Source organism: Halichoerus grypus, chromosome 9 (assembly GCF_964656455.1).
Source record: "Halichoerus grypus chromosome 9, mHalGry1.hap1.1, whole genome shotgun sequence".
Taxonomy (NCBI): Eukaryota; Metazoa; Chordata; class Mammalia; order Carnivora; family Phocidae; genus Halichoerus; species Halichoerus grypus.
In genome coordinates, this window is record NC_135720.1 from 20,252,501 (window position 1) to 20,275,658 (window position 23,158).

General features: G+C 38.9%; 1 protein-coding gene across 1 annotated transcript in view; it reads left to right on the forward strand.

Moving 5' to 3' along the window:
• EPM2A (EPM2A glucan phosphatase, laforin) overlaps positions 1-6,676 on the forward strand; it is a 191,888-nt gene extending 185,212 nt beyond the window's left edge. The window contains exon 6 of the mRNA XM_078054614.1: positions 5,598-6,676. The gene's annotated coding sequence lies outside the window, so the exon portion shown is untranslated. The remainder of the gene's footprint in view (positions 1-5,597) is intronic.
• Positions 6,677-23,158: the final 16,482 nt, after the last annotated feature.

A 23,158-nucleotide genomic window follows, 5' to 3' on the forward strand; every position in this document is an offset into this window, starting at 1 on the left:
TTACAGAGAAGAGAGCACACCTGCTCTACCAGAGTGTCCATCTTGCTGCTGCTGCTGAAATGGATTAGTTCTTTCTCAGAATTGGCTGAGCAGCTTGAACGTTAGGATGTTATTAAATGACAAGATGAGTCCATTTTGGAATGAAGTCTAAAAATCAAGGTGCCCAAAATAAATCACGCCAATAACAAAGTACATTTCTCCACTTCTCTGGAATCAGCTACAGTCCTCTTGCTGAGAACACAAAACACTGACCTTTATCCTAACCAAAAACTCCTAATCTAAGTAACTGGGATATTGGAAAAATGATATATGGTTCGTTATACTTAGAACAGTAACCACATTCACCTTCAGTAGTAAGTTGTGATTTTAAGACAATTTACGAAGTCCTTCAAGCCTTTGGAGAAACATTGAGTTAGTGTTATGGTTTAGGGGCTTTGTGTCTACATGATAATAGTAGGCAAATCTTTTAAGTGGCTTATCATTTGGAGTGGCCTCAGGGACTTCCTCATAGGATGCTAAAATGACTTTTCCTATAAATTGAGTGTTCCAAGTTTTATTTTTGTGTTTCGTAGATGATGTAGAAATCTAATTATGGTAGTGTAGCACATGATTCTGTTGGAGACACCACCTAATGAGTTTATGATAATCCACTATAATCCTAGAAGACCCATATTTCTGTCCAAATAGGACATGGAATTTTTTAATGTGCATCTTTAAGTGCCTGCCTGACTCCTGGGGATAATACACTATCCACTTAGTGCTTCATTGTCTCCCTTCCACAGATGCCGCTGAAGTGAACATATTAAAGATATTGCCTACCAATCATATAAATCGGGTAGTTCTTTTGCAATGAAAGAAATAATTTATATCTATTGCCATTTAAATAGTTCCTACATTATGCCTTTTGAAGCTCTTCTGCTTGTGATAATGGCTTATATGAAAATAATAAAGTCTTTGGGAATGTCACTTCTGGGCAACTCTGTTTGTAATAACATGAGATATTCCTTGGGGGAGCCCCCAACCGCAGGGTTCCCTTAGATAGGTATACATTGCTACTTGCCTAAGGCAACCCTTTTATGACCCTACCTGAGGCAAGGCTATCTGAAGCTCAGACCCTTGGAACCAAAGTCCATTGCTATCTTTTCTTTCTTTCTTTCTTTTTCTTTCTTTTCTTTCTTTCTTTCTTTCTTTCTTTCTTTCTTTCTTTCTTTCTTTCTTTCTTTTTCTTTCTTTCTTTTTCTTTCTTCTTTCTTTCTTTTTCTTCCTTCTTTCCTTCCTTCCTTTTTTTTTTTTTTTTTTAAGATTTATGTTTTTATTTGAGAGAGTGCATGCATGAGCAGGTGGGGAGAGGGGCAGAGGGAGATGGAGAAAGAAACTTAATCAGACTCCCTGCTGAGCATGGAGCCTGGCACAGGGCTCAATTTCATGACCCTGAGATCATGACCTGAGCCGAACCAAGACTTGGCCACTTAACCAACTGCTCTACCCAGGTGTGCCCATTGCCTAGTTTTTCTTATCTGGCCACATCCTTCCCTATTACAGCCCCACAGATGCTCTATACATATATATTTATTTTTTTGCAGGTGAGAGAATCTCTGGGTACACATGAAATACACTTAAGCTAGCCCTGTAGTCTCATTCCCAGTCCTACAATGGTGGCACAAATTTAAAGTGGCATTAATCTCATTAATTAGTGGCATTAATTGACACTTTCTGTTATCCTGTCCTCACTATGGTTTTAGGGATCACTATTGGTTTTTGACCATCCCCACCCCTCCTTAATTTTGTCACTAGGCATAGACTGGGCTCTTAGCTGCTCTAGACTTCCTCAGAAAGGCAAGGACAGTTTCTAGTCAGGTCTCTGAAATATTCTGCTTGGTTACAGGTTCAATTCCTCTCCTGGAAATTCTTTCACCTTCTCCAGGACTTTGCCTAGAGAATAGTAGCTACAATTGCAGTCACCACCTGATTGGATTTATGACATTTCACCATCAATGTGAAAAACTCATTCATACATTCAGTTAGGTGAGTTAATGGCACTGTGTTAGGAATCACCATCCATGCACCTTGCAAGTGAATAGTCACTGAAGTTGTCCTGGGAATAGGGTAACATTTAGTTGGCTCTCCTGTTAGGGAAGGGAGTTACAACTGGGCTCGGTGAATGAGCGACTGATGAGCGACTCTGATGAGCAACTAGTAACATTGGATCATTAGGTGTTTGAGTGTCAGTTCAGGGCCAATGCTCAAGAATCCTCAAAAATATTAGTATGTCCCCTTTCCCCTATACATAGTCCCTTGGTAAATGGATGCAAGTTCTTTTGGGAAGCCTAGAAAGAGGATCTACTGTATAAACATGTGGCAGTGTCTTTGGTTCCTTCCTCAAGGGAACCTGGCTCCAGTGTGAGAATTCAGTGAAAGGCTGGAAAAACTGGGGCCTTAATCTCAGCTCTGTTTACCGTACCTTGAATTTTTGGTGTCTACAAAATGAGTAATATTTTAGTAGGCTGCCCATCAATTTCAATCCTAGACACCATGATCAGTTGTAGTCACTAGTCACTAGTCGCTAGTCACAGATCCCCGATTATTGCCCCAGTCCTGCTGCCCCTCTCTGGCTGTCAAGTAGCATCTGTACTATAAGATCCCATCATCCACACTGATATTAGGGAACCCCTCTCAGTGACAATCTCTCCCTTTGTCATAGCCAGTTGTCAGAAGACAGCCAGTGCAGAGCTTTACCAAATATCCTGTGTTCCCAGCAATGTATTCCTTAATGCCTTGGAGAAGGAAGTATCCTTTGGGCTGTCCTAGGTGACATAGTTAGAAATAGATAAGTGTTTCCTGAGATTAAGAATTCCTCATATCAGTGAGATCATATGATACTTGTCTTTCTCTGATTGACTTATTTCGCTCAGCATAATACCCTCTAGTTCCATCCACGTCATTGCAAATGGCAAGATTTCATTTTTTTGATGGCTGCATAATATTCCACTGTTAATCTCAGGGAACAAACTGAGGGTTGCTGGAGTTGTGGGGGTGGGAGGGATGGGGTGGCTGAGTGATAGACATTGGGTGAGCTATGGTGAGTGCTGTGAATTGTGTAAGACTGATGAATCACAGACCTCTACCTCTGAAACAAATAATACATTATATGTTAAAAAAAAAGACGATAGTAGGAAGGGAAAAATGAAGGGGGCAAAATCGGAGGGGGAGACAAACCATGAGAGACTATGGACTCTGAGAAACAAACTGAGGGTTCTAGAGGGGAGGGGGGTGGGGGGATGGGTTAGCCTGGTGATGGGTATTAAAGATGGGTATAAAAGTGTTCCTAGTTCTGGTAAATGTGCTATGAACAGAAGTGTTAGAGGAAGTCACTTGAGAGGACGTGACCTCTGGTTGGCCCATTAAAGAGGGCACGTATTGAATGGAGCACTGGGTGTTATATGCAAACAATGAATCATGGAACACTACATCAAAAACTAATGATGTAATGTATGGTGACTAACAAAACATAATAAAATAAAGTTTAAAAATAAATGAATAAATAAAATCTTTAAAAAAAAAGAAAAGAAATAGATAAGTGTTCTCCATGATAAATCTACTCTAACCTGTTCATTGCTTCCCAATTTCATCAAGCTTCCAAATTTCTCTATAATTAGGATTTCTCAACCTTGGCATGACTGATATTTTGGATCAAATAATTCTTTGTTGTGAGGGCTGCCATGTGCATTGTAGGATGTTTATCAACATCCCTGGCCTCTACCCACTAGATGCCAGTAGCTCCTCCCTTCCATTTATGACAGTCAGAATTGTCTCCAGACATTGACAAATGTCCTATGGGAAGGAGCCAGGGGAGCAAAATTTTCCCTGGTTGAGAAATACTGCTCTATATTATTGAAGAAAATTATGGTTGAATCCAGGTATCAGACAAAGAAAAAACCATTACAGCAAATTGTTAAAAATATCTGGCTGTTTCAGTTAACATATTGAATCCACATTTTTTAGTAAATGTATGTATATCAATAAATTTGACTTAGTACAATACCATATTTGTTCTTGCCTGGTCTACTACCTTTAGAGTTCATTCCTATCATGCTCCCTATATTTTTCCTGATATAGTTTGGTAGAATCTTTCAATTATTTCCACGTATAACCTGTTTCTCCTTGATTGAGACTTGTGATGAAGGCTTTGGAGTTTGTTGGTATCTGACTCTAGTTATGGAATCCAGAGTCAATCTGGAAGGCTGTAGGTAGGTCCTGAGAAACACCTCACCCCCTTGCAAGGAAACTGCTTCTGGTGTTGTGGAAGAGATATTTTCTTCTCACCGAATAACTCCATGCTCCACCACACTTTTTAGTCTCCTTGCAATGATGGTGTTCCTAGTTCTGGTAAATGTGCTATGAACAGAAGTGTTAGAGGAAGTCACTTGAGAGGACGTGACCTCTGGTTGGCCCATGAGCTGAACCTGGGCAATCAGATGCTCCTCATCCCCTCCCCTGCCCTTGGAATGCACCCTCTGCCTACTGTTCCACAGTGGGAGCTGCCCAATGACACAGCCTTGAGATAGTAAGGTGTTGTTCGGACCATCTGGACAGTATATGGACAGTTAAAGCCTCTATATAAACTTTTTTCCCCCCGTTTATTTATTTATTTATTTGATGTAGTGTTCCATGATTCATTGTTTGCGTATAACACCCAGTGTTCCATTCAATATGTGCCCTCCTTAATACCCATCACCAGGCTAAACCCTCCCCCCACCCCCCTCCCCTCTAGAACCCTCAGTTTGTTTCTCAGAGTCCATAGTCTCTCATGGTAAACTTTTAAGATTCTGGCAGGTGAGTGGGGAGATCTACTCATCTTGTGGCCACCCAGGACAAGCCTCATGAGTAAGTTCCCTGGCTTATTAAACCTGCCACCTACCAATCTGGAGTGGTCTCCTCTTCCTTTGGCCTCTCCCTGCCCTCCTTGTAAGGAGCTGGTTTTAGATTTTTGATTTCCTGAGGTTGTGAACTAACAAAGAGGAATCTGTGATACTTTTAGGCTGAGGTGTTTGAGAGCTGGTTTGGGATTCTCCCTTTGCCTCTTCCCCACCAATGGCTACCATGTACTCCACCAGTCCAGCTGCTAGGTGATTGAACTTCAGCCAATCTGGGGCCATAAGCATCTATGTGGAACAAAGTCCCTGCTTATCTTCACCGGACAAGTAACATGAAAGAGAAACATACTCTTGTTACGTTAAGTCACTGACGTCTTATGGTTATTGTTACTTTTTGTCATAGCCCATCCTATCCTTATTAATCAAGTGAGGCCTTTAGAGAGTTTTCAGTTATGGGGATGGCAAACCCATAAGATAGGGGAGAGAGCCAGGTTCTGCTGACAAACGAGGTTTAGTAGGTATTTTTTTCCTGGAAACTACAGCTGATAATTTAACTAAGTACTTTGCCACTTGCATGCCATGAACGATCAATATTCATATTTCTGCTGGCACTGAAGTCATCATTGCCTTCAAATCTAACTAGGTTAGATAAACAGTCCTAGGTGCCTAAATTTGATGGTCTACTTCCCGGAATCCCTTCTAATACCAAATACTTTTGGTCAGGAGAAGCAACCTTCATTTGAGGAATCTTGCTGGCAAAGAATTCTGGGAGAAGAAATGGTTTCCAGACGTCTGAAATTTTCTAGATCAGAGATGGAATTGACTTGCCAGAAGAAATCCAGCCTTTGCCAAGTATTTCCCTGTGAATTCTGTTCTAAGCTTGTTGTGAATACCTATTGTTTACTTTTCTGCACCTATTTGATGTGTGAATCACTGTTAAAATCTTATTGACTAGGAGAAAGTTTTAGATATTAAATGCTTGCTGTACATGATAAAAATGATTGACATGGAGGATGTCTTATGCTTAGGATTGTTGCCATCTTATGGTAGGTCCTTCTCAAGGATAATGGACTTGCCTATTTGACTCCAAGTTTACAGTGTATTGAACAGTGCCTGGAATATAATGTGTTCACTAAAATTTATTGAATGACTGACTAAATAAATGTGCACTTCAGCATCTTATAAACATGTATTGAGAGACCACTATAGGCCAGCTCTGGGCTACAGTTCAAGGAATAAAGATGACCCTAAGGAATTACAGAAAGAAAGTAGGGGGAAAAGTTATAAACACAAATTTTGAATGCATTGTGAACAGGGAGATATCAGAACACAGAAGCAGCCCAAACAATATCCTATCAGAGTCTTGAAATACTGGCAGGAAGTTTTTGGGTAAGGTGGGGTGGGAAAAGAGGATATTGCTCTAGGAAGAGGAAATAACATAATGTCCTAGAGAAACTACATGCAGTTCAGAATTTTTGGAGAATAATGTTGGAAGGTGAAAAGAGCAAAGAGCCAGGCTGAAGATACAAGCAGAAGCTATTCTCACGATTGGAGCTCAATGCACTGGTCCGTGTTTCCCAACTGTATTTAACTCTCTGACCCTCTTCCCTACCACCATAATAAAATCCAACCTAGAATGCCAATTATATAAACCCAATAAAAATAAAATGTTACTAGTGTACTTTAAATGTTTGACATTTATATAATACAAAGGACAGTGAGAATAATGTGTGTTTTTATGAAACAGAAACTTTGATACAAGGAACTGTATATAAGATATTTGCTTGTGCATTTTTAGTAGTTTAAAATATTTTAAATTTATGTACATATTCATGTGTGTACTCCGATCAAGTGGTGGAAAAATTTACTTCTACCAAATAATAGGGGTTTGAAAAATTCTACTCTACATGACTATTTTTTTCTTCTTCTTTTTTTTCAAAAATTTTATTATGTTATGTTAATCACCATACATTACATCATTAGTTTTTGATGTAGTGTTCCATGATTCATTGTTTGCGTATAACACCCAGTGCTCCATTCAGTACGTGCCCTCTTTAATACCCATCACCAGGCTAACCCATCCTCCTACCCCCCCCCCCAAAACCCCCAGTTTGTTTCTCAGAGTCATAGTCTCTCATGGTTCGTCTCCCCCTGTTCTGCCTTAAATCTCCCCCTCCACACTGCCACTAGACTTCTCTCCCAGTCAGCTTACACTTAGAGAGAAGAAGTCTAGTGGCAGCGTGGAGGGGAGATTTAAGGCAAAACACAGAGGAGACTGTGGTGGGGGGACCTGACACTCACTGGATGCCCATGAGTGCCCCTCGCTTCCTGTCCTCCTTTTCATTTAGGTTAGGACCATGTGACCATGACCAGATTTGGTCAACTTTGTCACTTCCAGGCCGAATCAGAGAAAAATGAGTGTGGCTTCTCTATCCTGTCTCTTCCTTTTCTGCAAGGTAGTCATGGGTACCACTGTTGAGAGGATGTTCTCCCTCAAGTTAGAAACAGCCTGAATTGTTGTCATGACACAGAGGACAGCAACAATAGAGAATTAACTCTCTCCCACTGGCCCTTGTGTGTGAGAGAAATAAACCTGTACTCTGTTATGCTAAGGAGATTTCAGACTTCGTTTCTCACCCAGCATAGCCTAGAGCCAACTGACTCGTAAGATAATGAGGGATGCAAAGCAGGGATGAAAAAGAGAGGGAAAATTGGAAAAAAATTATTATCAAATTGGCAGCAATTTGTAATAGATTTAATTGAGGGATTAGGGAGAGGGAGGCATATAAATGGCTGTAGATGTTAGGCTTGAGCAAGTATGCATGGGCATATAATCAAAATACAGAAATAGAATATGGTATTAAATGAGATTGTATTTATATTTCATTTGTGAAAGTACTTTTCTCAGTTCCAGCTGCAGAACAGAAAAAAAAAACTCAATAGATAATTTTTTTCTTCTATTCTTACAATTCACATCATTTTATGTACCATAAAGACATTTAGCAAAGGGCTAATTTTCTTAAATCTTTTATAAATTCTTATTATAAAACTAATAATTGTTCTGCCTTGAAAATTGGAACATAATGAAAACAGGGAAAAAGTCATTTGTAATACCAACCCTGTCTATCAAGTTTCTGTACCTACAAACGAGCTCAACAATCTCACCCATCCAGCCCTTAAGGCCACTCGTTGCAGTATTTGCAGCAAGCATCCTGAACCCTCCTTGCTTGTTTCTGATTTGTTTCCTCTTATTCTGTTTCACAAAACCAGGGACTGAAGAGTGGGCCAGTATGAACGGAGATCAGAAATGGGCTGGGTGGTGAGGCCCCTTGGGCTAATCCTTGCTCATTGCCAGTGGAGGGTTCGGACAAGCCAGGTATCACCCTGTTAGCAGGTTGACTTATTTTCCTATGCCTTTTTTTTTGTTTTTCATATGCCTGAGATCATATTATGTATTCAATTTTGAAACTCACTTTTACTAAATTTCTCAACCTACGTACTTTCCATTGCTACTGCCTTTTTACTTAATACACTTTATTTATGGCTCTATCCCATTTTATCTTGTGAGTGTATAATAATTTGCCTTGCCTTTCCTGTACTTTTAAACTTTTAGGGTTTTTTTTCCCTTTGCTGTTTTTGTTTTAGTTTTTTGGTTTTTTACTACTCTTAGTCATGAGGTAATGGACAACTTTGTGTCTAAGGTTTTGTTGTAATTAAGACAATTTTGCGGGGAGAGGCACCTGGATGGCTCAGTTGGTTAGGCGCCCTACTCTTGGTTTTGGCTCAGGTCATGATCTCAGGGTTGTGTGACTGAGCCCTGAGGTGGGGCTCTGCACTCAGCGTGGAGTCTGCTTGAATTCTCTCTTCCTCCTCCCTCTGTCCCTCCCCCCACTCACGCATGTGCTCTCTCTCTCTCTCTCAAATAAATAAATAAATCAAACCTTAAAAAAAAAAAGAAGACTATTTTTTGGGGAGAAATGTCAGGAGTGGAATTCCTGGATCAAGGGATAAGGCTGCTGCGTAAATATTGCCAGTTCTTTCTGAAAGTGATCTGATAATTTATATTGACTAGATTCCCCTCTTTTTTTTTTTTTTTAAAGATTTTATTTATTTATCTGACAGAGAGACAGCGAGAGAAGGAACACAAGCAGGGGGGTGGGGGAGGGAGAAGCAGGCTTCCCGCGGAGCAGGGAGCCCGATGTGGGGCTCGATCCCAGGACCCTGGGATCATGACCTGAGCCGAAGGCAGCCGCTTAATGACTGAGCCACCCAGGCGCCCTAGATTCCCCTCTTCATACTACAAGGATTTCATTAAAAAGCAAAAATAAACATTACATACCATACTCTGCTAAAGCACAAGTCATGCCATGTTGCTGGTACTAAAAGACATTTCACTATTCTGGTGTGAAGTCCTCTGCCACTGGGGCTGTCTCATTTCCCATCAGTCTTCTTGATGGTAGATTGCACATGGTAAGTAATAACACCAGTGGTAAGAAGCTTATTTCATGGCAGGTCAAAGCCAACCTACTCCCCGTGTGATGCCCTTTCCAGTGGGCCTCTGTCCGTGTAATTCTTTCCCACTTATCTTCAACCAACTAGGGATTTATATTAGATTTTTGAAAATAATTTTGTCTTTAGAAGCAGATGATAATTTCAAATGTTTTAAGATAAAGTAGCATCGTCAAATTTTAATTACTTTGTCATTCATTCATTTGTTGCAACCACACATATTAATAGAGGAAGGGACTCAATCATAAAAATGTTTTGAGATTTTTATTAAGGAAATGATCACATTGCTTAATGTTTCAATCACATATATGGTCCTACAATACCTGGTTGAATCCCATTTTATATTAATCCATACATTAGTTTCTGATAGAGATATGATATGCAACTAAGACTTTTTTAAATGAAGGTAAGGAAGGATTCATTTTTTCTGTTTTGCAGGTAGTAATGGGGACAATTGGTAAAATATAAATAAGGTCTGAAGATTTGATAATAGTAATTGATTAATATTCTGTTAATATCCTGATTTTAGTAATTATAGTGGTTATTTAAGGAGTAAAGGGACATCATGGTTGTAACTTACTCGTATTTGGTTCAGAAAAACACTAATTTGTACAAATATGCATATATATGTGTGTGTGTGTATACATACGTACATATACACAGGGAGAGATGAAGCACATATGGTAAAATGTTAACAGTTAGGGAATCTGGGTGCAGGATATACAAGAATTTTTGTACTCTTCTTGCAAATTTTCTAAAATTATTTAAAAAAAAATAGAAAAAAAAGAAAATAATGATCAGAAAAAAACCTCTCCCACATTAAAGTTTTCCTCTACCTACCATTTGTACAATTTTAATACTAGCATTTATTTAATAATCTTAGTAGAAATGATATATGATAGTCCTCAATAAGGATTTTTATTTATAAGTAATGTGGTATCATGATTATGGGAGCATCACTAGAAACATTTAAATGGGATATGACAAGGCTAAAGCTTAAATTAATTGTCCCTTCATTTAGAATCAGTGCTCTGCAAAATAATTATGCATTCAAAATCATTTTAATGCAGACTTGTAGTGAATATTACCACAAATCTGCATTAAAATCATTGTTCAATTCAATGTAATGCTTATTCAGTGAAAACCTGAAGATCTCAAGATGTGAATTTTCTTATTGACTTGCACATTCAGTGTCTGTCGGACACATATATTAATAGTCAGGGTTTATGTTGGGTTCATTGACTTTTGTTAAGCACTTCCAATTTGCTAAGTGCTACATACATGATAGGAGACACTGTTTATTTTCAAGATGCTTTCCAAAGACTGAATAATAAAGACAGCTTGAGCAAGGCTGGCCCTGTGCCAGGCTTTAATAAGGCTACCACCCGTCTCCTCCTTCTTCCAGATGGGGAGGAGGCGGCGGGTGGGCACGTGCTGCTTGGGGATGTAGGAAGAGAGGGCAGGTGAGCCCGCATGCACCTCCTCCCTGTAAGCAGCTTCCTCAGCTGTCATCTTTCCTCCTGGAAAGTCATTTATTTGGGGCTGTGCAGTCATTTAGAGGACACTCCTCTGTGGCTCACCTCGGGATGACTTTGCAAAAGCAAGGAACTCTGGAAGTGATGCAGGCTGAGTTTGGCCTCTGCCAGAGCCGTGGGGCAGATGGCAACTATGAGAGGCAAGAGGCGTGGCTGTGCTCAGTCTGGCTGGCAACCCTGGACAGCAAGGAGATGCTCAGACAGCAGAGGAATTCCCATCTCTCTCTCCTGGCCATCTGAATCTAGCCTGACGCTTACTGACTCCAAAGTTTTCCCTGAATCATCTCAATTCATAGCTTCTCCTCCTTTCATTGACTCCCAAGGGTTTCGCTGGGGGCTTTATCCCACTTTCCAAGGCTTGCCTTGACCTGTATCCACGACTTTGTTGCCTTGCTTGAAGGGTGTTTGCCTCAGTGCTCAATCAGGTAATAAAAATCTCCTTTCTTCAGAGACCAGGGGCAAGAGTTCGGTGGTTCAGGGCTCAACTCCAGATTCTTTCTTCTACTCCAGCTCTAAGACCTTGGGCAAGTATTTTAAGCTCTTTTAGCCTGAGCTTCCATGTCTGTAAAATAAAAATAAGGAGTTTTTATTACAACGGTTACTTCTACCTATACCTCTCTTCTTCAGGACCTTGCACTTGGGATTCTGGATCAGAGAGAAGTAAACTAAGTGGGCTAAGTAAACAATTGGGAGATTTCACTAACCTTATTATATGTCTCAGAAGGTAGGCGATAGGTAGTGACAGGGACAGGCTCCCACAAAGAAGAAAACTTTCAGAAGCACTGTGTAGATACAGAACAAAGCCTTTCACTAAGCCATCCTCCTCCACTCTTTGCCAGTCTGTAATAATAGGCACCCTGTAAATAACTGTAGCCAAATGGAAAGTTACTCCTCCAGAGTTTCTGGAGTGAAGTTCAACTTTGTGCTTTAGGACAGATGGGTCTACTGTTACCTCAATTTTATATATCAGTCTCACCAGGGGCCATGGCTCTGAGTTCCACCAGATGGCCACAATATACTACAGGCAGGAATGACTCAGGAAGTAAGATAATTAGGACAATAAAAAGGACAAGAGGAAAGGAAGCATGTGGCTTTTTGAGGCTATTCTACCTTGAAATCCAGGGCCACACAGGTTGAGTATTGCACAACCTTCTTTGGTGCCCCTGAGAATATTGCCAGATCCATAATTTGGACACAAAGGAATGTTTCAGAATTTTTTTTTTTTCCTTCTGTTGGTCAGGTTTGTTCCAAATTCATTTGAATATCAAAAATTTTGTGATTCTTATTATGACTTAGTAGTCACAGGAGTCTGAATCTTTATATCGTTAAACTCTTTAACCTCCACTTATAAAAGTTAAGTGACAAAAACTACAGCACCTGTGTTCAGAAAATGTTTGTTGTTATTGTTATTACAAATGTCATATGCATCACTGAATCCTGCCACACGTGAAATGTGGCTCCTCCCACTGCTGGATGAACCTAGTCAAGGTACTCTAGCACCCTTCCTTACACAGTTACCAATAAATTGAATCTGCATATCTAAGCTACTTAACGTTTCCCACAAACCAAACATGTGCCAGCCCCAATGATCAAGGGCTAGCTTACCAACCTCAGGCTACATCTGGTAGAACCACGTGATGATTCTATACCTTGAGTGCTTTCATTAAAGCCAGCATACTCTGATTTCTCCTTTCTGTTTCCCTTCTGTTGATCTTTACAAAGAAGTGGAGTGGCGGGTATGGGCACTTTCTCAGTTTTTCAGCTTAATTAGAATCAAGGATCTTTGCTAGAAGGGAGAAGGCAAGTCGAGGCAAACTGTGTGAGCAAGTAATTTTTGAGTACAAATTTCCACATTCCAGTATGCTTGACTCCACTGTAGTTTAAAGTCATTTTCTCCCATGCCAAATTAAACTTTATAAATTCTGTTCATCCTTAGAAGGTAGGAATCTGAGCCTGTAGGAGCCAGCGGAGGGTTCCAGAAGTATCTATCACATAAGGTCTGGGGATCGTAGGAGCCAGGTGTTTACATGAGCAGATTTGAAGAAGCGTCCGTAGGAACTACTGACAAAACAGCTTACTCTTCTCATCCCCCTCTTGTCTACTGACTAGTCTGGTAAATACTACTGCACCATTTGGGGGTTGACCAGGACAGGTGTTGGACAGTAGTCCTCTATGTCCTTGCAGGTGGGTGACTGTTCCACAGGTCTGAGTATCGTTACCTGACATTCAGATAGGTCTTTAGCCAACCTCACTGCTTAGATTGTGTAGCTGGAGGCATAACTTCGAAGCATTTTCCTCTTTGCAGTTTTCTCAACCTTGCTGAGGCTTTAACATCAAAATGCAAGGCATAGAAAATCAAACAGAGCGGGATTTACATGTTCTGGAACAAGACTGTTGCTCCTGTTTTATTTTCTTCACTCAAAGGGCTTTGATGAGGGATGTTTTGATGACTGTTTCTCTGAACAGTTGGAACATCCGTATAAATGATTGTTCTACAGCTTTAAAGAAAATTCTGTCATACCAGCTCGCAAGTTCCTTTTCCCCAGCTCTAATTACATAAATTGTTATATAAACAGATGTCTGTTACACTAAAGTCTACTTCACTTGGGAACTCAAATTTTTCTGAGTTCATATGCCAGTGGGCTAAAAGAAGCATCTTTTGATGTTACCAAGGAACATTTTATGCCGTCAGGATGTGAGCAGAAAGGCAGTCATCAATCAGGCTCCTTTGCCTTCACGCTCCAAGGAACAGAGAGAAAAGACCCAGAAGAGAGAGCACACTACAAGTCTCGGCTTGATCCCTAATGGAACTCTTTATCTTGGTTAAATTAATTCCTTTTCCCAAAGTACACACTTTTGTCAGTGTCTCCTCTACAACCATGATAAAGACAATAATATATAAAAGACTTTCCTCTGCAGAGTTTTATTGATATTCATAAGAAAGTCATGAAATAGGTAAAGGAGAAACTGTGGTCTTCCATTAGGCAAAGACTCATATCTCAAAGCCAAAGTGCTAATACCAATTCATTCATTCATTCACTCATTCATTCATTTGTGCATGCATGAAACAAATATTTCTGATTGTTTACTATGCACCAGTCACTGTTTGTGCTTCTACAGAATGATGACCAAAAAACAGACCTGAGCATTGCCCTCAAAAAACTTATAGTCTAGGGGCGCCTGGGTGGCTCAGTTGTTAAGCGTCTGCCTTCGGCTCAGGTCATGATCCCAGGGTCCTGGGATCGAGCCCCACATCGGGCTCCCTGCTCGGCGGGAAGCCTGCTTCTCCCTCTCCCACTCCCCCTGCTTGTGTTCCTGTTCTCGCTGTCTCTCTCTGTCAAATAACTAAATAAAATCTTTAAAAACAAAACAAAACAAAACAAAACTTATAGTTTTGGAGTTGAGGAGACAGACATTAATCAATTAATAATAAAAGTTGATAGGGGCACCTGGGTGGCTCAGTCAATTAAGCATCTGACTCTTGATTTCGGTTCAGGTCATGATCTCGGGGTCATGAGATTGAGCCCTACATCGGGCTCCATGCTGAGCGTGGAGCCTGCTTAGGATTCTCTCTCTTCCTTTCACTCTGCCCCTCCTCCCTACTCTCTGTAAAAAAACAACAACAATAAAAGTTGATAATTATAAGCTATGGTAAGCTTATGATTTGAAAGTATAGGAATTATAAGAGTATATGGGAAAAGTACTGAAAAGGATCCCTTCATGAAATGCATTTTGGGTTGAGTATGAATAATGTATAGGGTTTGCCTAGGGCAGAGCTGGTCAAGGGAGCACATGAGGTAGGGGAAAAACATATTATGCTTTGTGATCCTGAAAAAGACCAACTTGGCAGGAACTTCACCAGGGAGGAGGCAGGGGGTGAGATAGGAAAGGGGTCAGAGGCAAGGCGTCAGATTGAGAATAGCCTTGCATGTCATCTTCAGGTGTTTTCCTCATTCTAAGAGCAACGTGACAACAGTATATATATATTTTTTCAAAAAGATGCATAACCTGACCTGTACTTTTAAAAAAATAAGTCTGGCTATAGTGTAACTAATCAACAGGAGGCATCAGAAGTGGATGGGAATTACCAGCAGGCATCCTGCAGTCAGTTGCCTATGGAAAGGAAGACTGGAGTTTCAACCAGGTCTGGGTAGAGAGAAGTTTACGGAATTTTATGGATGTTTAGAAGATAAAGATTAGAGGCGAGTATCCTTGGCATCTCCCACCTCGAGAACCTGGATAGAGTCCTCTTTGGGGATAGTCTCCACCCCCAACCTGCTGGAGCTGACTGTCTTCAGCTTTATCTCTGGGGTAACCTCTCAGTAATCTCTCTTTGGAGCCCCAAACACTGGCTGCAGTTGTTGCCTTGGTCCACATATTAATAGACACTTAAAAACTCTGAGCCCACCTGAGACTCACAAGCAGGACATTTCTTGGCTTCTATCTCCAAATCTGTCAATTTTTCTGTACCTGGTACCCCCCTCCCCCAGCCCTCCCTACCACCTTGCCTGTAATCTCAGGAGCAGAAACATCCCTTTAATTCCTTAAGTTTGACCTGGGCTTCTGTGCCCTGGACCTCTTCCCCTATCCTCTGCTTCAGGACCAACACTTCATGCCTTTTCTTCCACCGACTTTTGTACGCATTTTTACCTCTGCCTGCCTCCTTCTCAGCGGTCTGTAATTGACTCACTTCTCTTTCTGAAATGTCCCCTGGCTGCCGCCCTGTGCCGCCGCGCCAGCCAGTCAAGGCCAAGGGACCACACTTTCTGTGTCCACTCTCTTCCGCCCCCCCCCCAAGTCATTCCCACTCAGTTTTCCACCACCTCACTAATGATCACCTGGATCCCAGATCTGCTCTGTAATCATCAGAACATGTTTTTGAATAATCCCTCACCATTTGATGTTATTAACTACCTCCTCCTTTCAAAACTCCTCTTTGGGTTTCCACCACACTACTCTGTGCTGCTTGCCTCTTTTCTCTCTGATCCTTCCTTCCTAGGCTTCTCCAATTTTCCTATTGTGAGTTCATTATTGGCCCAAGGTTACATCCCAGGGTATTCCCTTTCCCCTGCTGTGACATGTGCTGTTCCGTTGGTTTTGACTATCACACATATGTTAGTACCCACAAAAGGAAATTTCTAGCCTATGCCTCAATCCTCAATGCTAGTGTTTTCTTTGTAATGTGACTCACACACCTATACGTCAACACCAAAAAACCCCCAAACCAAACAAACCAAAAACAAACCCCCAAAACTCTTATGCCATATATTTAAGATATTAATGATAAGAAGTGAACTGTCTTATCCTTTTCACTGGATATATTCAAGCCGAGTATAGACAACCATGTCTTGGGGATATTGTAGAGAAAATCCAAACATTGTAAAGGGGGGTGGGGGTGGGCTTAAATGAAACCTTCTTTAAGGACTCATGCAACCTGGGATTTAATGATTCAAATGACATTCACATGGACATGGTGAATGCGATACATTTGGCATTCACATATTTAGTTTTATTAATCCTCTGAACATTCCTGTTATTTAAGTATTAGGTCTGTGTTTTTTGTGTGAACAGAAAGAAGACAATTTGTCTATAATCACATAGCAGAATATAGGTGGCAGAGCTGAGATTTGGAGATTTTATTCATCTCCTGAACCTTTCACATGATAACAGATGGTTCTTTGATGTGTAAGTATTATTTCTTCAAGAGGATTGTTATCTTTTAGAGAATGAGAAACATAGACATTTATTATATTAATCCCTTAGAATACCTCATCACTGTACTAGGTACAGAGGTAGATTTAGATTTCATGAGGATTGAAGCTTGAAAAAGGTTGGGATGAGCTCTTAGAAAAAATGTATAAAATTATGAAGATACCTTGTGTGGCTTTGGCAGGGGTCCATACATTTGGGGGTCCTGAAACTTCAACCTCATTAGTCCAATTACATGAATTGCAGAACTTAGCACTTGTTACCTAAACACAATTATCTCTATCCTAAGTCATTACAGAAAATAGCAGAAAAGACTATTTGCTCTTTACAATTACTCTAACCATTTTTTTAGCTGTTTCTGATCAGTGATGTGATACTTTGGATGGTTTCCAAAGGAATTAGCCTATTTGTCTAAAAGCTGAAGTCCTTCAGGAGTATGGGAAACTGGCGTTCAACACAGTAGATTGATTTGTTAATATTTGCATGCCATAGCAAGGCATATTCTTCTCATTAGAAAGATATATTTATGAGTGTAACTTCTGAATGTTTCTTACCCATCTCAGACAGACTTAGAAACCCAAGCAGAACTGTTGTCCCTGTTCAGATAGTTTCTATGAGATAAGCCTCCAATGATCAGATGTGAGAGATACCTTGACAACAAACGAGAGGTGAGGGGTTTGATCACGGTGATGGCCGGAAGCATAAAAGATAAACTTGGTACAAAGCAAGGAAATTATTAAGAAGCGAGTATTTTCAAGACCATTGAAATATGTGCTCAGGCACCCTTGTTTACCATGACAGCTTTTTCTTGACTAATATAGAATTGCTCGCTTTTCTCTGCAGCTCTGATCCAAAGTCACCCTGAAACATAGCAACAAATTTTATGCCTGGATGATTCACTGCCTTTACAGTGTGAGGTCTTTTTAGTCATTACTATAGGTAAGAGGATGAATGAAATAATACCACCAGTTGTATTTCAGTCTTCAGGGAAATGGTGGATTGTTGGTTCTCTTGCTCCTTAAATTCCAACTTCAAAAACAGGAGGCTGAAAAACACCCTTACTTAACCCTCCATCTTGTTTTAAGAGGAAAGAAGACAAATTAGCTGTCTTTGTTCAAGAAAGGTGTAGAAACATTCTTCAGTGATAGCCAGCTGAAGATTGAGTGAGCTACTAGTGTTTATGGAGAGTCAGCTACACTGAGGGTTCAAACTTGAACTAACTAGACACATAACTTCTGTGCTACAGAAAGGGTTCAAACACTAGTGTGCGTTGGTGGTTTAGAGGGGAGCAGAGCTGCCTTCCAAATACCAGTGAGTAGGTTTAACTGGATTATCTTCAAAGCAACTTTCAACTCTATGAGATAGGTTTAAATGACTATTCCATGCTAAGAGACAAAGCTTTGATTTTAAAAAGAATAGGAGAAAGAAACTTTGATGAGCTTTCGTTTTTCCATTTGCTCTTCTGACAGTTACCATTGTGCCAGTATTGTACCAACATATAGCAAATAAATTGATGAGGATTATGTTAGCTCAGAAGATGATAGATCCTTAGACGTGTGCCAAGACAAAACACAGTTTTATTTCGTATGGAGCTGTCCATGCATTGCCAAGTAATGTATTCAGACATTGCTTTTTACACTTGCGCTTGAAGTAATTCTTTAAACCACAGGAAAAAGAAGTAGGGATAGCTATAATTTAGGACATAAAGAATGCAATGAGACAAAGAGTATGGATAGTGACAAATGAAGACAAGAAAGCTGACTATAGATATTAGTGCTGATCTAAAACAAAAAGATTCATAAAACAAAATGGGTACTTCTCGTATTTTCTGTCATCAGGCTTCAGTAAATTTCTGCTTTCAATAACTGCACAAAGCCTTTTCTTCAAGTTCATGTGAGGTTTCCATGCACTATGCTTACTAATGGGCCAGAGTTCCTTGTTTTGTCCAAGTAAAGATTATATAGAGTACTTTTTCCATTTTACACTATCAGCAATTACTTTGTTTAAGTAAATAGAAAAAAGTAAATAGAGGCTATCTTCTTTGGTACTGTGGACCAGATTAAACATATTACCTTTTAACAGCCTTTATTGTCACTTGCCTGCTTAAATGAAAAGTAGATCAGTGGATCAAGCAAAGTGAGTTCCATTTCAAAAATTGTTATATATTACAAGCATTAACAATAATCATTGTATTCAACTTGAATAAGACTTTTCAAATTATGTTATGTTAGTCACCATACAGTACATCATTAATTTTTGATGTAGTGTTCCATGATTCATTGTTTGCATATAACACCCAGTGCCCCATGCAGTATGTGCCCTCCTTAATACCCATTTTAAATCTCACTGCAAACTGTTATATTTTTCTAACATGATTTCTTTTAAGCCCAAAAATTAACACTGGGAAAAATTGCTGAATGATATTCTGTCAACTAATGATATTATTTATTACTATTACCTAGCTAGTGCTACTTGAAATCACAGTGAATGTGAAGTTATCATTTGCAAATCCTGTAGTGCTCTGTTATCCAAGAGAAAAATACAAATGTGCGCACATAAGACACAGGAACTCTGTCAGTGGGATGTTCATAGTCCCCCAAAGAGAAAGAAGATGAGAAACATGTTTATCAGTTCTTATAGTGCCTCTCCTCATAGGGAGTATAGATTTTTCTCTTGACTCAGGCATGAGATTGGCTACTGGGCATTTGTTTGATGGCCTCAGTGAATGCTCATGGTTTGGTCTGTATGTATTTATTCATCCAAATGTGTTGCTTATGGTCTGATTACGTTACTCATGAAGAAACTAAAGCATCAGACTGATTTCAATTTAGAGACTATATACATACATTTTCTGTTAGAAAAAAATAATAGATCTTAATGTCTAATAATGACATCATGTATACTCTCTTCTCTGTGTCATAAATGATCCCCAAACATACCAGTTTAGGACAACAACAAGCAATTATCTTACAGTTTCTGTGTGTCATGAATTCAGGAGTGGCAGGGTTGGGCAGTTCTGGCTTAGGGGTCTCTTGAGCTGTCATCACATCTTGGCTGGGGCAGCAGTCATCTGAAGGCTTGACTGGGGCTGGAGGATTTATTATTAAGGTGCTTCATCACAGTGAATGGTAACAATTTGGTTACTGAATGAATATCCCTGACGAGCAGAACCTAGCATTTGATAAGACCCTCAAGGGCAGCTACCTGGAATGCTTTTTCTGAAACAATACCCTGTTTTAACCTTGAATCAATGTTAGAAATATTAGAAATCAATAATTTTAGACATTCTCTGAAGATTCTCCAACTTAAAAAAACAAACAAGTGAAAAAGTAACTTTTATCTGGATAAAATAGGCCTTTTAATTCATTTGTGATCTCCAAGTAAGAAGAAGTGATGGAAATCTTTTAGGGCATTCTGCACCACTACCCAAAGGATATAAAGGATCAGTGAACAAGAAGCAATCACACATAGCCAGAGTTGCTCTGAGGGCAAATGATTATGCTAGCTCTATCATCTATTGGGAAACTAAATCTCTGACAGTTACAAGACAGAAAAGCTAAAAATGGGACTTCTTCATTAGCCCACACAACTTTAAGGGGCTAGATTGGTCCCTGAACACAAATTCTTTTAACTTCTAATAGAAGTAAAAGTAAATTTTCTCTGGCCCATGCTCAGTATTAGGAACAAAAAAGGACATATGATTAGAAATATAGATATTTAAAACACAGTAAGTGGATACTATGGGTGACTGAAGGCTGCCAATTTTGAAAATTTATGAAATGGAAAAATTCCATAAATAATAGAATCTATCCAGAACTGACTCAAGAAGGATGCCTAAATTGTCCTATAACCAGTGAGTTAATTGAATCAGTAGATAAAAATTTCCAACGAAGATAATACTAGGACTCAACAGTTTTGCAGGTGAGTATTACCTTAAATCTTAACATTATGATTGGTCTGTCTATGAGGTCAGTATAACCTCGATATCAAACTTGGCTCTTATGCTTCTGTTATTGCCACAAAAGAACCTTCACCTTAGCCTGCTAGTTCAGGGAGGATGAGAGACATGTGGGGGAGACCAGACTCCACCCCTAGCTTGGAGCCAAGTACACCTTGATCCTGCTTAGATCATTTTGACTATACCCTACCCACAGACACATGAATGAGTATAAATAATTATTGTTTTAAGGCATTGAATTTTGGAGTGGTTTGTTATGCAGCATTATTTTTTTCAAGTAGCTACCTTATTCACTGTAGAAGAAGCATTTAATAAAATTTGACCACTATTCATGTAAGACTATTAATAAGCTAGGAATCAAAGAGAATTTTTGTGTAAAGTATAGCTCCCATAAAACCATACTAGGTATTATGAAAATTTGGACATTCATAATCCCCATGCACTACAAATTTCATTTCTAAGAAATGCCCTAGAGAAACTCTTATACATATGCACCAAAAGGAATATGAAGTCATACTTGTAGCATTATTATTAATACTGCAGAAAACCAGAAACAACTCCAAATGTCTATAAAATGAAAATAAATTGCTGCATATTCATACAATAGAATACTAAACAGCAATACACATGAATAAACTATAATAATATGCAACAACACAGATAAATCTTACCCACATAATACTCAGAATGGCAAAATGTTCAGGTCGGCATTCATCATGAATTAATTTGTATAAATATAAAAAAATGGAGGCTCAAGTTGAATATGGCTTCATAGTAGTTATTTTGCTATTATGATTATAATTTGTATATCTGTTGCATATATCTATTTGTATCTATCAATATGATATAAAATATGATCGCGTGAAAAAAATATAATTGAGGCTTATGTCAGAATGACAATATTATAATAATTTCAGTTGGTCAGTCAATAAAAATTTATTAGAGACACCATATTTTAGTCTTAGTGGCTTTTCTGAGGAACAATGTGCAAAGATAGAAGTGATTTGAAGTATTGCTGATTATGCACAGTGTTATATTTTGTGGTTATTTTTGCAGCTATAGAAATGCAAATGTCCCCTGAATAAAACAGGTGACAGGAAATTTGAAGCTTTGGAGTATTATGTCTTATTTATTTGTGAATGGCCATTATGCGGTCAGGATGAATATGATAGTATCTATTCTCAACACTACTATTCAAAATTTTATAAAGACTGAATATAAACGGGACACACATGCTCATATGTATGCATTAGTTAGGGAAGGATAAAACTGTCATTTGTACACAATGTAATCATCTACCTAGAACATCCAAGAGAATCAATCGAAAAACTATTAAAATTAAGAAGGTACTTGTATACAAAATTCAGTACATAATAACTTTTCTGTATAGGGTAATAGCCAATTAGGACATATCATGGAAAAACATCCTAAATTACAATAGCAACAGAAACCAAAAAAACCCAGTGAAAGTTAAACCTGGTAAGAGGTCTAAAAGACCATTATAAAACACGATGTAACACTTTCTGAAGGATACATAAACCAACCTAAATAAATGCAGGGACATAACTTGTTCCTGGAAGAGAATACATAACATTTAAAAGATGTCAGTTCTTCCCAGATTAATCTGTAAATTTAATGCAATCCCTTATAAAATCCTAAAAGAACTATTTATGGAGCTTGACAGATTTAGTTTAAAGTTCAATTGAAGATGAAAATATAATAACCAAGAATGTTTTGAAAAAGACCAAAGGGAGGTATTTGCTCATCCATGTTAAAAATACCTAGTGTAAAGCTATGGTAGCTAAACCTATGTAATTGTTTAGGATTGACAGCTTGATTACATAGAAAAGGGTAGTGCAAGAACAGATCCAGCTACCCAGGGAAATTTCATAAGTGACAAAGGCAATGTCATATGTTATCTTGGGAAATTAGTGGGGAAGGAATAGGTTGTTTAATAAAAAAGTCACGGGACAATTAGCTGACAACTTGAAAAAAAAACAATTAAGTTTTGCCTTATCTCACATCCTCACAAAATTGTTTGGAAATATATCAAGTAATTATACATAAATAACAAATATAAAATTATGTTGAGAAAATAAAGAGTATAGTCACTTGTAATTTAGGGTTTGAAAGAGTTTCCTGAGAAAGGCTCTAAATTTGGAAATCATAAAGAAGAAAGTTGTCACATTTGCCTACATAAACTACAAAGTTTAAAATGGCGAAAGTCACAATAATTACAAGACAATTAACAAATTTCTTTTCTAGAGAAGTAACTCCCATTTGCCCACAGATAGAAATACAAGGATTTGATAGCAAAGAAAGACTGGAATCAAGATCTGCATCCATCGGTCCTAGATTAGTTGACCCCTGGGATCTCTGCACCGTGACGTAATCACATAGTAGTACATATAATAACACGGAAAGATCTCCAGTACATGTTAGGAAATGGAAAAAGTGAATTGCTGATATTAAGTATAAAATTATGTCTTTTAGGCAAAAGATTGTTTACAAGTAAAATTATGTGCAGATATATATGTATGTAAAAGTGCATACATGTATATATGTATATCTTG